Below are 17282 nucleotides of genomic sequence, written 5' to 3'. Positions count from 1 at the left end.
CCAGATGGTCATGCACCATCGCAATCTTTGCTTTCTCTTTCCCACCACACTCTCCTCTTCTATTATATCATATCTTCCTTCTGCTAAATCCTTCTCGCTCCTGTCTCCTGATTCTGCCTCTTCAATCGTACTCCTCTCTTTCTGCATCCTATGATTCACACTGTCCCAGGACAACACCCTGTAATTTTCCACAAACATCAAAGCAGTGACTCGCTTCTGCATGTTCATGCTCTACAACATCTGTAGAGTACGATCCTACCTCACAGAGGAAGCGGTGCAGGTCCTAATCCAGGAAATTGTTATCTCACATCTGGACTACTGGAACTCGCAGTTGGCCAGGCTCCACGCCATCAAACCCTTGAAACTTATCCAGAATGCTGGTGTTCAACCTTCCCAAGTTATCCCATGTCACCCCGCTCCTCCTCACACTCCACTGGTTTCCAGTCGAAGCTCGCATCCACTGCAAGACCATGGTACTTGCCTACGTAGCAGCAAGAGAAACTTACCTACCTTCAGGCTATGCTCAAACCCTTCACCCCAGCCCTAGCCCTCTGTTCTGCCTCCTCTGGTCTCTTGACCCACGAGACGGCAGTTCCCACTCAGCCCAGTCCAAACTCTTCTCTGTCTTGGCAAATCACAAACTAACACTCGCACTTTACTCTTTTTCCCCCCTTACTAGCTCTGCCTTTGCTGATAGCTACTTTGTTGAGGAAAAATGTATGTGATATGTGGTTTTCCCACCTAGCTATCTTAAGATGACTGCACTAACTGTATGTTGATCTGGATAAGAGCATCTGCTAAATGACTGAAATGTACCAACATTTGTTTTCCAAAAAATATCCCTTAAATGTCTACATATACCTTTACTGTAACATATTTGAGACATCAGCAAACAGGACCTCATGAGTATCCAAAAGAAGTAGGCTGCAGAAGAGGAAGCTTGTCACCTTTAGTGCACTACGGTAGAACTATAGAAGACATAAAGAAATGTGACTGACAGTGAACAGAACAGTGAGTCAAGATGAGAATCTCTTCTCTGAGTGTCTGGAAAGTTATTTTAAGTCTAGACATTCATGTAAGATGGCCTATGACTGCATGCAACAGGCCTGAGCTTGCAGCTCCTGGTTTATATCTGGTTCTACAGAGACTGAGGGAAAACCAGAATAAAACTAGCTGTTTTGGTCCACCTTCCTTTGAACACGAAGGCAAATTACATTTTGTGGCTTGGTAGTGTATTTATTTTTAGACAATCTCTTATCTGCCAAGCAGCCTAGTACTTGGTCATAGCTTTGATGATGAAGTAGAGAAATGTTTGGTAAGACGGTCATAGGTCAACATTCCAGACTGTCAATTCAAATTGTTACACACAGTTATGACTGTACCTCAGAACCCCATGGCAGTCTGAACCACAAGGTTGACCCATCCAAAGGAGCTTAAAGCTTCTTTTTTTTTACAACCAAATCTCTTCTTTTTTCCCCCTAAATGGTATGTTATAGAAGGGCCCTGACACCTTTTTGTTTTTTAATTTCACTTATTTTTGCGATACTTACCACAACAAAATGTAACATCATTTTGCGGATAAAGTTCGGAATGACTTGTGTACAACATCTAAAGATGTGCATCACTATACTTCTGTTTCTAAAAGGACGTACAGTATTTATTTATTTTGTTTTTGGAGCATCTGTTTATGTTTTTTCAGAGTCCTGCTTGTTTCTCACAAACAAGTGGAAAATAAAGTTTTATTTTTAAAAAAGGGTCTGGACCCTTCTATAACATGCCATTTACATCAAAAATAGAGATTTGGTCATACAAAAGCTAAATTCTCCTTTAAGTTAGAGAAAGAGATAAAGTTCTTATGTGAATAATTTTTGTCTGTCTGCTCTGAGTGAACAAGAATGACAGTAAACTGGTTCATTCTTGCCTGGATGCAAAGAGCAGATACATATTGAGGAATCCATGGCAACGGCTTCAGGCGAGGGCAGACCTGTCTGCTTTCAAAACAGACTGACAGACAAACGAACGGGCAGAGACAGACAGACAGGTGGGAGTTACTCATGTCTACCCAAACAGACCGACTGACAGAAATATAGCCAGTATGATGTATTTTGCATCATATGATGCAAAATGCAGCATTGTGTGATGCAATAGGCATCATACCGGCTGTATTTCTGTATTTTGAAAGTTATATATCTAGAAAACTTTATCTGACATGCAAAACAGTTTGGGACTATATCAACAATGGACTAATGAAACAAATACCAAAAGAGTTTTCCTTTAACAAAACAGAGCTTTTATGTCAAACATTTTCTTCCACCTTTGCTTGCTACTTTTCAGTTCTTTTCAGTTCTCTGTGGCTACATGTGTATATTGCTCAGGTTGAGTTACTCATCTGTTCAGCGACCCCATATCCTGGATTAGGGTTGTTAGAACAGACAAACTCCACAACCTTCAGAGCAGAAAACATACTGTATCATATGTCCTACACTAATCTGCATATTGGAGTTGTATGTTTTCCACATTGCGTCAGAACAGAGTGGTCAGCTAAGTGAGGGGGGTTCATGTGTTTTACATGTGTCTCTCCTGGACCATCCAGCACCAGCCTTGCCCCAGGCTCCACTGTGTGAATATTTTGATGCAATCGCTCCCGTGTGTGTCACCCTCCTCAGCTCTTACGATGCTGAATGTGCTCAGGAGACCTGGTGTCACAAGGGGCTGGTGGGTCGCAGTGTCTCAACCTCAGCATGGTAAGGAAAGTCCCTATTAATTAACTATGACTCAATGGAACAGTTCAACCCACTATGTAAATGGGAGTAGATTCACTCACAAGTTCTTTCAATAAATCAACGGAATGTCAATGTGAGAACCAGCAAAAGCTCATACATTTCAGTTGGTTTGCTGGGATTGAAAATAAAAAACAAGGTGCTCTGTATACATCACATCTCTTTCTGGGAAAGCAGACAATATGAATCAAGACTGCTATTGTTTGTACAGTAGAATGTCAAGAGCGTGCTCGTAACAGACGAACGAGGGGAGAAAACATCCACCAGATAAGGTAGGCCTACTCCACATTGGTTTCATCTCTCCCTCTCTTTGTTGACTGTTTCAAACCTACTACTGATAAAACTGAGATTGGTAGGAGATAATCACATTTCCTCTCAAATATTTTTCTGTCGAAGCTCAAAACCAATGTCACCAAGGAAATCATCGCTAAGATCACCACTACAATGGTTACGGGGATACGAGCACAGGACAATGTGATTTAGACCTAGTATAGGGTGGAGATCAGGGTGGAGATGGGCAGCTCGGTGTGTTTCAGAGGTGTGCTTTCCACTAAATACACATTCCATGTCTTCAAACCACTTAAGTTTGGTGAAAGCTAAAGGAAAGACAAGGAGCAGACATAAAAATTGAATTGTAAAATATGTTGAATTCTAATCGGACTGTTTTGATGGATCATATCCAATTGTGTTATTTTTGGGACTGGTTGATAGTGACACACCACATGTGTCACACACTCTCATGTCCAGCTTATTATATGGTTGTTCCGATAAAAATAGCAAAGCTCCGAGCAGAACACACAATTACACCTTCTGTAAGGGTAGGTAACAACACGTCTGCTACGCTGATCCTCAACACTGGGGCCCCTCAGTCGTGCTTAGACCCCTCCTGTACTCCCTGTTCACCCACGACTGCTTGGCCAAACACGACCTATATACTAGGCCGTGTCAGAGGAAAGTCCAAAAAATTGACTCTCGTCACCCAAGTCATAGACTGTTCTCTCTGATGACCCCCCCCCCCTCCATTTGTATTTTACACTGCTGCTACTTGCTGTTTATTATCTATGCAATGTCACTTCACCCCTACCTACATGTACAAACTACCTCGACTAACCTGTACCCCCGCACATTGACTCGGTACCAGTACTCCCTGTATATAGCCTCGTTATTGTATTGTGTTACTTTTTGATTATTTTTTGGTAAATATTTTCTTAACTCTTTCTTGAACTGCACAGTTGGTTAAGGGCTTGTAAGTAAGCATTTCACGGTAAGGTCTACACCTGTTGTATTCGGCGCATGTGACATAAAGTTTGATTTGATTTGTCTCTTACCTCCGCTCTATCACACACACACACACCGCGACTCCACAAACGCCAACAAAACATGTGACCACCCACAACAAATTAACACCTTTAGATGTTTGAGTGATTGACCTCTGACCCCTGCATGTTAGTAATGAAGCAGAGAGAAGAACAAAACACACTCATCCTCTATGGTTTCAGCCATTAATGTGGGCCACTTACAGAGAGTGCAAACTAGGGCAGTCTGACAGCGATGAAGGCACCAAAAACAAGAGTGGGATGAATTTCCATGTTGCTATAGTAACACAAATAAATACAAAATGGATCGTGAATTAGCGAGAATGAAATGGAGAGACGACAATAGAAGAAGGATAGAGAGCACTAGATGTGGGGGGGGGGGGAAATGAGACAAAGGCGATATAAGCTCAAATCAAATTTTATTTGTCACATACAAATGGTTAGCAGATGTTAATGTGAGTGAAGCGAAATGCTTGTGCTTCTAGTTCTGACAATGCAGTAATAACCAACGAGTAATCTAACCTAACAATTCCACAACAACTACCTTATACACAAGTGTAAAGGGATGAAGAATATGTACATAAGAATATATGAATGAGTAATGGTACAGAACGGCATAGGCAAGATACAGTAGATGGTATTGAGTACAGTATATACATATGAGATGAGTAATGTAGGGTATGTAAACATAAAAGTGGCATTGTTTAAAGTGGCTAGTGATACATGTATTACATATAGATGGCAAGATACAGTAGATGGTATAGATTACAGTATATACATATGAGATGAGTAATGTAGGGTATGTAAGCATTATATTAAATGGCATTGTTTAAAATGGCTAGTGATACATTTTTACATCAATTTTTCCATTATTGAAGTGGCTGGAGTTGAGTCAGTATGTTGGCAGAAGCCACTCAATGTTAGTGGTGGCTGTTTAACAGTCTGATGGCCTTGAGATAGAAGCTGTTTTTCAGTCTCTCGGTCCCTGCTTTGATGCACCTGTACTGACCTCGCCTTCTGGATGATAGCGGGGTGAACAGGCAGTGGCTCGGGTGGTTGTTGTCCTTAATGATCTTTATGGCTTTCCTTTGACATCGGGTGGTGTAGGTGTCCTGGAGGGCAGGTAGTTTGCCCCCGGGGATGCGTTCTGCAGACCTCACTACCCTCTGGAAAGCCTTACGGTTGTGGGCGGAGCAGTTGTCGTACCAGGCGGTGATAATGCCCGACAGGATGCTCTCGATTGTGCATCTGTAAAAGTTAGTGAGTGCTTTTGGTGACAAGCCGAATTTCTTCAGCCTCCTGAGGTTGAAGAGGCGCTGATTGCGCCTTCTTCACCACGCTGTCTGTGTGAGTGGACCAATTCAGTTTGTCTGTGATGTGTATGCCGAGGAACTTAAAACTTACTACCCTCTCCACTACTGTCCCGTCGATGTGGATAGGGGGGTGCTCCCTCTGCTGTTTCCTGAAGTCCACAATCATCTCCATTATTTTGCTGACGTTGAGTGTGAGGTTATTTTCCTGACACCACACTCCAAGGGCCTTCACCTCCTCCCTGTAGGTCGTCTCGTCGTTGTTGGTAACCAAGCCTACCACTGTAGTGTCGTCTGCAAACTTGATGATTGAGTTGGCGGCGTGCATGGCCAAGCAGTCGTGGGTGAACAGGGAGTACCAGTGATCCTCCCCAGTGTTGAGGATCAGCGGGGTGGAGATGTTGTTACCTACCCTCACCACCTGGGGGCGGCCCGTCAGGAAGTCCAGTACCCAGTTGCACAGGGCGGGGTTGAGACCCAGGGTTTCGAGCTTGATGACAAGTTTGGAGTGTACTATGGTGTTAAATGCTGAGCTTTAGTCAATGAACAGCATTCTCACATAGCATTCTTGTCCAGATGGGTTAGGGCAGTGTGCAGTGTGGTTGCGATTGCGTCATCTGTGGACTTATTGGGGCGGTAAGCAAATTGGAGTGGGTCTAGGGTGTCAGGTAGGGTGGAGGTGATATGGTCCTTGACTAGTCTCTCAAAGCACTTCATGATGATGGAAGTGAGTGCTACGGGGCGGTAGTCGTTTAGCTCAGTTACCTTAGCTTTCTTGGGAATAGGAACAATGGTGGCCCTCTTGAAGCATGTGGAAACAGCAGACTGGGATAAGGATTGATTGAATATGTCAGTAAACACAGCAGCCAGCTGTTCTGCACATGCTCTGAGGACGTGGCTGGGGATGCCGTCTGGGCCTGCAGCCCTGCGAGGGTTAGCACGTTTAAATGTTTTACTCACTTCTGCTGCAGTGAATGAGAGTCCACAGGTTTTAGTAGCGGGCCAAGTCAGTGGCACTGTATTGTCCTCAACGCAAGCAAAGAAGTTGCTTAGTCTGTCTGGGAGCAAGACATCCTGGTCTGTGACGGGGCTGGTTTTCTTTTTGTAATCCGTGATTGACTGTAGACTCTGCCACATACCTCTTGTGTCTGAGCCGTTGAATTGCAACTCTACTTTGTCTCTTTACTGACGCTAATCTTGTTTGATTGTCTTGCGGAGGGAATACACTGTTTCCGGTCACCTTGCCCTGGTTAAAAGCAGTGGTTCGCACTTTCAGTTTTGCGCAAATGCTGCCATCAATCCACAGTTTCTGGTTTGGGAATGTTTTAATAGTTGCTGTGGGTACGACATCGCTGATGCACTTGCTAGTAAACTCACACACCGAATCAGCGTATACATCAATGTTGTTGTTTGACGCAGTGCAGAACATATCCCAATCCACGTGATCGAAGCAATATGGAAGCATGGAATCAGATTGGCCAGACCAGCGTTGAACAGACCTGAGTGCGGGAGATTCCGGTTTTAGTCTCTGTCTATAAGCTGGGAGCAACAAAATGGAGTCGTGGTCAGCTTTTCCAAAAGGAGGGCGGGGGAGGGTCTTATATGCGCCGTGGAAGTTAGAATAACAATGATCCAGGGTTTTACAAGCCATGGTAACACAATCGATATGCGGATAGAATTTAGGGAGTCTTGTTTTCGGATTATCCTTGTTAAAATCCCCAGCTACAATGAATGCAGCCTCATGATATGTGGTTTCCAGTTTAAATAGAGTCAAATAAAGTTTGTTCAGGGCCGTCTGTATCTGCTTGGGAGGGAATATATGCGGCTCTGATTATAATCGAAGAGAATTCTCTTGGTAGATAATGCGGTCGACATTTGATTGTGAGGAATTCTAAGTCAGGTGAACAAAAGGACTTGAGTTCCTGTATGTTGTTATGATCACACCACATCTCATTAATCATAAGGCATACCCCCCCCCCGCCCCTCTTCTTACCAGAAAGATGCTTGTTTCTGTCAGCACGATGCGTGAAGAAACCAGCTGGTTGTACCGACTCCCATAGCGTGTCTCGAGTGAGCCATGTTTCCGTGAAGCAAAGAACGTAAGTCTCTTATGTCTCTCTGGAATGCTACCCTTGCTCGGATTTCATCAACCTTGCTGTCAAGAGACTGGACATTGGCGAGTAGTATGCTCGGGAGCGGTGCGCGATGTGCCCGTCTCCGTAGCCTGACCAGAAGACCGCTTCGTCTGCCCCTTTTACGGTGACGTTGTTTTGGTTCGCTGGCTGGGATCCGATCCATTGTCCTGGGTGGTGGGCAAAACAGAGGAGCCGCTTCGGAACGTCGTATTCCTGGTCGTAATGATGGTGAGTTGACGTTGCTCTTATATCCAGTAGTACCTTCCAACTGTATGTAATAAAGCCTAAGATTACCTGGGGTACCAATGTAAGAAATAACACTTAAAAAAACAAAATACTGCATAGTTTCCTAGGAACGCGAAGCGAGGCGGCCGTCTCTGTCGGCGCCAGAGGTTAGAGATGAGGGCACAGAAATAGGTAACAGAAGATGACGCTCGCTTTTGTCTTTCATCCTTGATATGCCAAGCTTTTTTTCTGCATTTCTCTCTGCTCCGATGTGAAATAGAGGATGTGGAGTGGAAAGAAAAACATGGTCTGTTATTGACTGTAAACATCTAATTGTTTTTTAAATTTACCACTGATCAGTGCACTGCGCCCATCCCGCCACAGGAGTCGCTGGTGCGCAATGAGACAAAGATATCCCTACCGGCCAAACCCTCCCTAACCCGGATGACGCTAGGCCAATTGTGCGTCGCCCCACGCACCTCCCGGTCACGGCCAGCTGCGACGGAGCCTGGGCACGAACCCAGAGTCTTTGGTGGCACAGCTAGTGCTGCGATGCAGTACTAGCTGTGCCTAGACCTGCAGACCTCTTCTAGACCTCTTCATCCTCACCAGGGTCTTGACCTGACTGCAGTTTGGCGTCGTAACCGACTTCAGTGGGCAAATGCTCACCTTCAATGGCCACTTGCACACTGGAGAAGTGTGCTCTTCACAGATGCATCCAGGTTTCAACTGTACTGAGCAGATGGCAGACAGCGTGTATGGATTCGTGTGGGTGAGCAGTTTGCTGATGTCAACGTTGTGAACAGAGTGCCCCATGGTGGTGGTGGGGTTATGGCATTGGCAGGCATAAGCTACGGATAATGAACACAATTGCATTTTATCGATGGCAATTTAAATGCACAGAGATACTGTGACGAGATCCTGAGGACCATTGTCGTGCCGTTCATCCGCCGCCATCACCTCATGTTTCAGCATGATAATGCACAGCCCCATGTCAAAAAGGATCTGTACACAATTCCTGGTAGCGGAAAATGTCCCAGATCTTCCTTGGTTTGCATGATAGAGGTTGACACAGGAGTGAAAATTCATTCCTGTCCCGTGTTGTCAGTTTTTTCCCTGTACAGTCCTGATCCCACAACAGTTCTATACCCTCGAGAACTTTCCTGTACTCTTCCAGATAAAAACCACACCCGTCCTGTCCCGTGCTCAGTTTTGCGTGCAGAAATATGAGGCTATTGTGTTTGTTTAGGAAGTATTGAAAATAATTTCAGTAATACAATATGCGACTGTGATATGTGGTTGTCTTACCTATTTTAGTTCAATGCACTGACTGTAGTCTCTCTGGATAAGAGCGTATTCTAAATGACCTAAATGTAGATGGTTTAAGCTGGAAGATGAGGACAGAGAACCCAGCAGAATGGTCTGCTCAGCACAGCACTGGCATGAATCTGTAGCCTACAGCTGAGCACATATGAACACTTACAACAGATTAACATTTACAACATGAACATAAAAAATACACGCAAAAAAGCAGAGCGGCTGTACTGCATAAATCAATCTAGTTTTATTTCACTCTTCACCTCAGATGGCACGGGTTGTCACGTTCTGACCTTTATTTCCTTTGTTTTGTCATTATTTAGTATGGTCAGGGCGTGAGTTGGGGTGGGCAGTCTATGTTTGTTTTTCTATGATTTGGGTATTTCTATGTTTCGGCCTCGTGTGGTTCTCAATCAGAGGCAGGTGTCATTAGTTGTCTGATTGAGAATCATACTTCGGTAGCCTGGGTTTTACTGTGTGTTTGTGGGTGATTGTTCCTGTCTCTGTGTTTGCACCAGATAGGGCTGTTTTGTTTTTTCACATTTCTTGTTTTGTTAGTTTATTCATGTATAGTGTCTATATTAAAGAACCATGAATAACCACCACGCTGCGTTTTGGTCCGCCTCTCCTTCACCACAAGAAAACCGTTAACACGGGTTTAGTTAAATACACAAACAATTGGGCTTGACGATAACGTTTTTAGGAGTAGAGCAGCTATGCCACTTTTCCCGCTCTCTGGTTGGTAGCCTATTTGATTAAACTACATCATTTTTTACAAACAGTGTACTTGGTTCCTTCTTTGTCAAAGACAACTCCATAAAATTCAGCTAAAACATTGCTATTTGCTTGGCTCTAATGTTAGTGATGGGTCCTGGGCTGCAACAAGACATTGCAATTCATCTATTGAAGGCCTCACCAGTTAGCCTACTGATGTCGGTTGGCATCTGAGGTAGCCTATTGACTAGCTACAACTGGGGCGAGGCGCGAGAGTGAGCTGACTGAACGGGGAGGAGGGAAATCACCTTTTTTATTAACTATATTAGGCCTAGCCTACCCTGTTTTTTAAAATTAAATGCTCTAAACATGACATATTTCTGCCCAAAAAACTCCACATAACTATTCCTGTACTGCCCATTCCTATAGACTGTTGCTCCTCCTGTCCTGTCCTGTCCTGTCCCACATTTGACTCTCGACCTTGACTCTCATTCCTGCCAGAATCCTGTGGGACCTGTGTTCTGTGTCAACCTCTACTGCATAATCACCAGACATGTCACCCCATTGAACATGTTTTGGATGCTCTGGATCGACATGTAAAACAGTGTATTCCAGCTCCCGCCAATATCCAGCAACTTCGCACAGCCATTGAAGAGTGGAGCAGCATTCCACAGGCCACAATCAACAACTCAATGTGAAGGAGATGTGCCACGTCGCATGAGGCAAATCGTCACACCAAATACTGACTGGTTTTCTGATCCAAGCTCCTACTATTTAAAAATAAAATAAATTGTATCTATGACCAACATCTGTGTTCCCAGTATTGTGAAATCCATAGATTAGGGCTTAATGTGTCACGCCCTGACCTTAGAGCTTTTTATGTCTCTATTTTGGGTTTGGTCAGGGTGTGATTTGGGTGGGCATTCTATGTTCTATTTTCTATGTTTTTGTATCTCTATGTTTTGGCCGGGTATGGTTCTCATTCAGGGACAGCTGTCTATCGTTGTCTCTGATTGGGAACCATACTTAGGTAGCCCTTTTCCCTCCTTTCTGTGTGGGAAGTCTTTGTTTGTGTGCTGGTAGTTTGCACAATGAAGCTGTTCGGTCGTTATGTTCTTTATTGCTTTGTCTTTTCTAAAGTTTCACTTCGTTAATAAATTATGTGGAACTCAAAGTACGCTGCGCCTTGGTCTCATCCTTCATCCGACGACACCCGTGACATAATACATTTATTTAAATTGACTGATTTCATTATATGAACTGCAACTCGTTACAATCTTTGAAATTGTTTTATGTTGCGTTTATATTTTTGTTCAGTGTAGCATCATGGAATATTTAAGGTTTTAATTACATGCCCACAACACAAGATATTTTTGAACTCAGGAAATCTGAGGAGAAGAGCAAGGAAACTGATAAGGAGGAACCATAATTAGAGAAACCCAGTTATATCCAGTTTTGATCACTGCATCCCAGCAGTGGAACCGAATGTATACGTCAGAGTGTAACAGATCTATTAGGAAAATGAAGAATGGGATAATGCCTGGATATATCAAGCCTTCAGGACCAAACAAACACTCAGCAGCCTTTTACCCTTGTTCTATCTTGACCAATCAGTGATGAGAAAAGGGGAAATAAACAAACCATTTAGTTGTCTTTTCGGTGCAGGAGATTGGCCAATGGATAGCAACAAATTGATTCTCAACAAACAGATTTCCTTTGAATTTCCACGGTTTGCAATGCTCAAATGGTATCCCAAATGTTGGGCAATCAAAGCAATTTAAGAAGTTACACTTGTTCGTTAACATTAAATCCAGCAGTGGGTGTTTGTTGGATCATTGGAAATAAGTACACTTTATGACCAAAAGTGCTTGTCGAACATCTCATTCCAAAATCATGGACATTAATATGGAGTTGGTCCCCCCTGAGCTGCTATAACAGCCTCTACTCTTTTGTGATGGCTTTCCGCTAGGTGTTGGAACATTGCTGCGGGGACTGCAGCCACTAGAGCATTAGTGAGGTCGGTGTTCAATGAGGTTGAGGTCAGGGCTCTGTGCAGTCCAGTCAAGTTCTTCCACACCGATCTCGACAAACCATTTCTGTATTGACCTCACTTGGTGCATGGTGGCATTGTCATACTGAAACAGGAAAGGGCCTTCCCCAAACTGTTGCCGCAAAGTTTGAAGCACACAATTGTCGAGAATGTCATTGTATGATGTAGCGTTAAGATTTCCCTTCACTGGAACTAAGGGGCCTAGCCCGAACCATGAAAAACAGCCCCAGACCATTATTCCTCCTCCAACAAACTTTACAGTGGGCACTATGCATTTGGGCAGGTAGCGTTCTCATGGCATCCGCCAAACCCAGATTTGTCCGTTGGATTGCCAGATGGTGAAGCGTGATTCATCACTCCAGAGAACTCGTTTCCACTGCTCCAGTCCAATGGAGTTTTACACCCCTCCAGCCAATGCTTGACATTGCACATGGGTGATTTTAGGCTTGTGTGCATGTGGCTGCTCAGCCATGAGAACCTATTTCATGAAGCTCCCGGACTAACAGTTGTGCTGACATTGCTTCCAGATGCAGTTTGGAAGTCAGTATTGAGTGTTGCAAACGAGGACAGACGATTCTTACACGCTAAGTGCTTCAGCACACGGGTGTCCCGATCTGTGAGCTTGTGTGGCCTACGACTTCGTGGCTGAGCCGTTGTTTCTCCTAGATGTTTCCACTTCACAATAACAGCAAGTACAGTTGACTGGGGCAGCTCAAGCAGGGCATCAATTTGACAAACTGACTTGTTGGAAAGGTGACATCCAATGACGGTGCCATGTTGAAAGTCACTGAACTCTTCAGGCCATTCTACTGCCAATGTCTACTGCCAAGCTTTTTATACAGAACATGTGTATAAAACCTGTGTAAACTCTACATGATTTATATGACAATATTTTAGTTTAACAATAATTATATTACACAATTTCTGATAAATCACATGCCTTTGTTTTATTTTCCTGCATAAGTCAAATCTGTACTATGCCTCGATTGCCATTCATTCCAATTAGACTGGTTTGGATTTCTCCCTGACCAATATGGCTGCATTGTTCACCCCATTCTGGAACTTCAAGGATGTATGACAGCGCCCCTCTAGTAATTTAATAGGATTTCTATGGTGCATCCCCCCCCCTCCTCCTCCTCGAATTACAGGAAAATAGCTGTAAAACTGCTCCAAAAAACTGTGGTACGCAGCTGACAAGAGATGCTTTCTGCCCAGAGCCAAGACTTAATGTTGATTGCGGGGGCGAAATCTGGTTTACTTCCCATGGGTGGTTGCAAAATGCACTCTGCCCATCTCTTGGACAGGTATTGAATTACCAACATTTTAAAGTAGTCCTGACAAAGTAATGTAACCAACGATAATCATTGGGGCTTCTTTAGCATAGAACCAGAAGAGGAGAGAGATGGTAGTTTTGCAACCTCAGTCTGGTGCCAATTAAGATACAACAATAGCTTCAAAAAGATTAGCATTTAAGATCACAAGATTTTAAAAACAATAACTTTTTGTAACCTTGGTTAAATGCACTATACACTAGTGGCTCATAGATGTGTTCCCACAATGTTTAACTAATGTTTCACTGTAAAATATTGCATGGTTAATCCTAGGTCAACTACAAGGTGAGCTTTCATTGGAAGATGGGATGAAGGTCAAGAGGAAATGAGAGGTCTGTTTATTGGAGGTGGGAGGCTATAAAAAAAATATTGACAAAAAAAAGAATGAAGCTAGCCAGTCAGACATATCAGATGGTTACCATGACGATATGAAGAGGCCGATTATCTCTGTAGAAAGTAGAGACATTATTTATTTATTTTTTGTAGCCGTATAGTGGACATTAGACAACATTCTAGGAATTTCTAAGAAACAAGGCCTGTATTTGGATGCTCTAAAATTAAACTGTTGCTCTCAACCTGAAAATGGGTTAACAGGTAAACATGGAGCATGACTTTATGAATTCTGACTGACTTAAAACCAATGTCATGGAATAAAGAATGATCCAGGTCTGTGTTAGAAACTTCAGCTGTACAATTGAGCTAGGCACGGTGATGCACTTACAGTATTTTTTTCTATTCAATACAATTTTTAACAACTTGATTGTCCATTTGCTCTGACGTTTTCACATAGTTGCACACTGAATTTCTAAAATACGTCTCAACAATACACTAACCATATGAATATTTCCACAGCATTTGGTGGCACTACTTTTAAAAAACCTCTTTCAGTTGATTGAAAAGACCAACTCCCACTCAGTTTGTACAGTACATCATGACTCATAGCCAGTATATAAGGGGAAAATATACAGTAACAAAAGACACAATCTGTTTTTCACTCTCCCAGTCTTGCTGGTCAAGGTCCTTTCTGATATGCCAATGTTTGTCAGCTCCATTACAATATATCATTACATTATGTCATTACATATTTGACATTTCATTTCCTGTTTTGACCTGGTAGTATTGTATGCAACAGAGAGCCTCAGTCTTGTCCACAGAAGCCAAAGGAATGTACTAATTTGATGATTACGTAACAACCTCCGCTCTTTGTATTCAGCCCCTCGTCACTCCTCCACACTAACACAGTCTTCACAGGAGGGAGAGAGAGATAGATAGAGAGGGCTACCATATGTGAGAACAGGTGCAGAACAGCAATGCCTTCAAAGAAATACCTTTAAATCAATGCATTTGCAGCAATGTCTTTTAACAAAAACATTAACATCAAAGCCTTCTGTGAGGGTCACAAATATCCGGAAAAGTAACATTAGTACAAAAAGCTTAATTATCTCAACTTTTGTGCACAAATTTGTTTACATCTGTTGTTAGTGAGCATTTTTCCTTTGCCATAACTCATTCTAATTGGCCGGGACTGGCTCCCCAGTGGGTAGGCCCTGCTACCAAGTGGATAGGCCTATGCCCTCTCAAAGGGGTTTATTATTTTATTTTTGTTCAGTGTATATATACATTTTCCTCAATAGTGTAGCTATCAGCAAGGTCAGAGTTAGTAAGGGGGCACAAAAAAGTTAATGTTAATTCACAAAAGTATTTTTTGGGGGGTAGGGGGGATTATTTAAGATACTCTTTGAAGAGGTTGGGTAATGACACTGTTGTCCTAGCTTCAGGGGAAAGCTGGATCCACAGTTTTGGTGCCAGGACAGAAAAGAGATTGGACTGGGGCTGAGGGGGAGCTGGCCTTCTTTAGGGGTGGGAGGGCCAAGAGAACAGAGGTGACAGAATGGAATGCTCAGGTTGGGGTGTAGAGTTTGAGCATAGCCTGAAGGTAGGGAGGGGAACTTGCACTTACGTCTCCGTTTGCTCCACAGGAGTTTGTTGGCACAAGCAGGGAGCTCGGCCAGTAGTCCAGACAGGAGAGGACAAGCGTCTGGATTAGGACCTGTGCCGCATTCTGTCTGAGGTAGAGTTATACTCTACACATGTTGTTGAGAATGAACCTGCAGGAGCGAGTCATTGCTTTGATGTTTGCAGAGAACAATAGGGTGTTGTCTAGGGTCACGCCAAGGTTCTTTACGCTCTGGGAGGGGGACACCGTGAGGTTCTCAACCTTCATGGAGAGGTCTTGGAGCGGGCAGGCCTTCCCCAGGAAGAAAAGCAGCTCCGTCTAGTTGAGGGTAAGGTGTTGGGCTGACGTCCAAATGGAGATATCTGCCAGGCACGCAGAGATGCGTGTCACCACCTAGGTGGGAAGGAAAAAAGTAGTTGAGTGTCATCCCCATAGCAATGACAGGAGAGACCATGTGAGGATATGACAGAAGCCTGGGAGATGCCAGTAGTGAGAGTATGTGGTGCAGATCATCTCCACATCACCTGGTAGGAGCGGCCTGCCAGGTAGAATGCAATGAGAATCCCAGCCCTGGGGGGGAATGTGATTGTTGACGGTGTTGAAGTTAGCGGATAAATCTAGGAGTATGAGAACAGAGGAGAGAGAGTCGGGCTTTGGCAGTTTGGAGAGCCTCCGTGACACAGACAAGAGCAGTTTCGGGTGAGTGACCCAACTTGAAGCCTGACTGGTTACAGTCAAGAAGATCGTTCTAAGAGAGATAGCACGAGAGTTGATCAGGGACAGCACGCACAAGTGTTTTGGAAAGAAAATAAAGGGATTCAGGTCTGTAGTTTTTGACATCAGATGAGTCTGTTGTTTTCTTGATGAGTGACTCGGGCCATTTTGAAATTAGATGGGATGCAGCCAAGGGTCAATGATGTGCTGATGGAGGAATGGGAGATGGTCTCTGGAAATGATATGAAGACGGGGTTAAGTGGGCAGGGAGAGAGAGAGAGAGAGAGAGAGAGAGAGTGGAGAGAGAGAGAGAGAGAGAGAGAGAGAGAGAGAGAGAGAGAGAGAGAGAGAGAGAGAGAGAGAGAGAGAGAGAGAGAGAGAGAGAGAGAGAGAGAGAGAGAGAGAGAGAGAGAGAGAGAGAGAGAGAGAGAGAGAGAGTGAGATTCAATAGGCTGAGGGAATGAGGAGCGGATGTAATCAACCTTCTTTTCAAAGTGGTTGACAAAGTCGTCCGCAGAGAGGGAGGAGGTGGAGGATTAAGGGAAAAGAGTTTCCTAGGGTTAAAAAAAGTGGATTTAGCAGTAGATACAGGTAGAGAGGAGGTAATGAAATGATGATAGGTCCTCCAGAAACAAACAGCAGACTGTTAGCTTGGGTTTCTGTATCCTCTCTAGGGTATTGGGACGCTACCAGCCCATCTGGCCAACATCCAGTGAGATTGCAGAGCGCCAAATTCAAATACAGAAATACTCATTATAAAAATTCAGAAAACAAAACATATTTTACATAGGTTAAAAGATGAACTTCTTGTGAATCCAACCACGGTGTCAGATTTTAAAAATGCTTTACGGCAAAAGCATACCTTATGATTATTTGAGAACATAGCCCAGTTGAGAAATTATTACAAACAGTATCCAGCCAAGCAGAAGCATTACAAAACTCAGAAATAGAGATATAATTAATCCCTTACCTTTGATGTTCTTCATATGGTTGCACTCAGAAGACATTCAATTACTCAAATGTTCCTTTTGTTCGATAAAGTCTCTTTATATCCAAGAACCTCAGTTTTGTTTGCGCATTTTCTTCAGTAATCCACAGGCTCAAACGCAGTCAAAACAGGCAGTCAAAAAAATCCAAATTGTATCCTTAAAGTTCATAGAAACATGTCAAACCAATGTTTATATTCAATCCTCAGGTTGTTTTTTTCCTAAAGAATCTATAATATTTCAACCGGACAATAACGTTGTCAATATAAAAGGTAAACCAGAAATGCACTCTCTCGGGGTTGAGCATGAAAAAGCTCTGTGACACGTCAGGGTCCACGCAATCAGACTGGTCTTACTCCCTCATTTATAAGAATATAAGCCTGTAACAATTTCTAAAGAATGTTGACATCTAGTGGAAGGCATAGGAACTGCACATTGAGTCCTAAG

The 17282-nt window shown here is 43.4% G+C and overlaps 1 long non-coding RNA gene across 1 annotated transcript; it reads left to right on the top strand.

Moving 5' to 3' along the window:
* Positions 1–2663: 2663 nt before the first annotated feature.
* Positions 2664–10965, top strand: LOC135505071 (uncharacterized). Its single transcript, XR_010450207.1, has 3 exons — positions 2664–2744; positions 2992–3052; positions 10299–10965. It is a non-coding gene; the product is annotated as an uncharacterized LOC135505071 (long non-coding RNA).
* Positions 10966–17282: the final 6317 nt, after the last annotated feature.

This window comes from Oncorhynchus masou, chromosome 18 (assembly GCF_036934945.1).
Source record: "Oncorhynchus masou masou isolate Uvic2021 chromosome 18, UVic_Omas_1.1, whole genome shotgun sequence".
NCBI classification, from domain to species: domain Eukaryota; kingdom Metazoa; phylum Chordata; class Actinopteri; order Salmoniformes; family Salmonidae; genus Oncorhynchus; species Oncorhynchus masou.
This window is presented reverse-complemented; position numbering and strand designations above follow the sequence as displayed.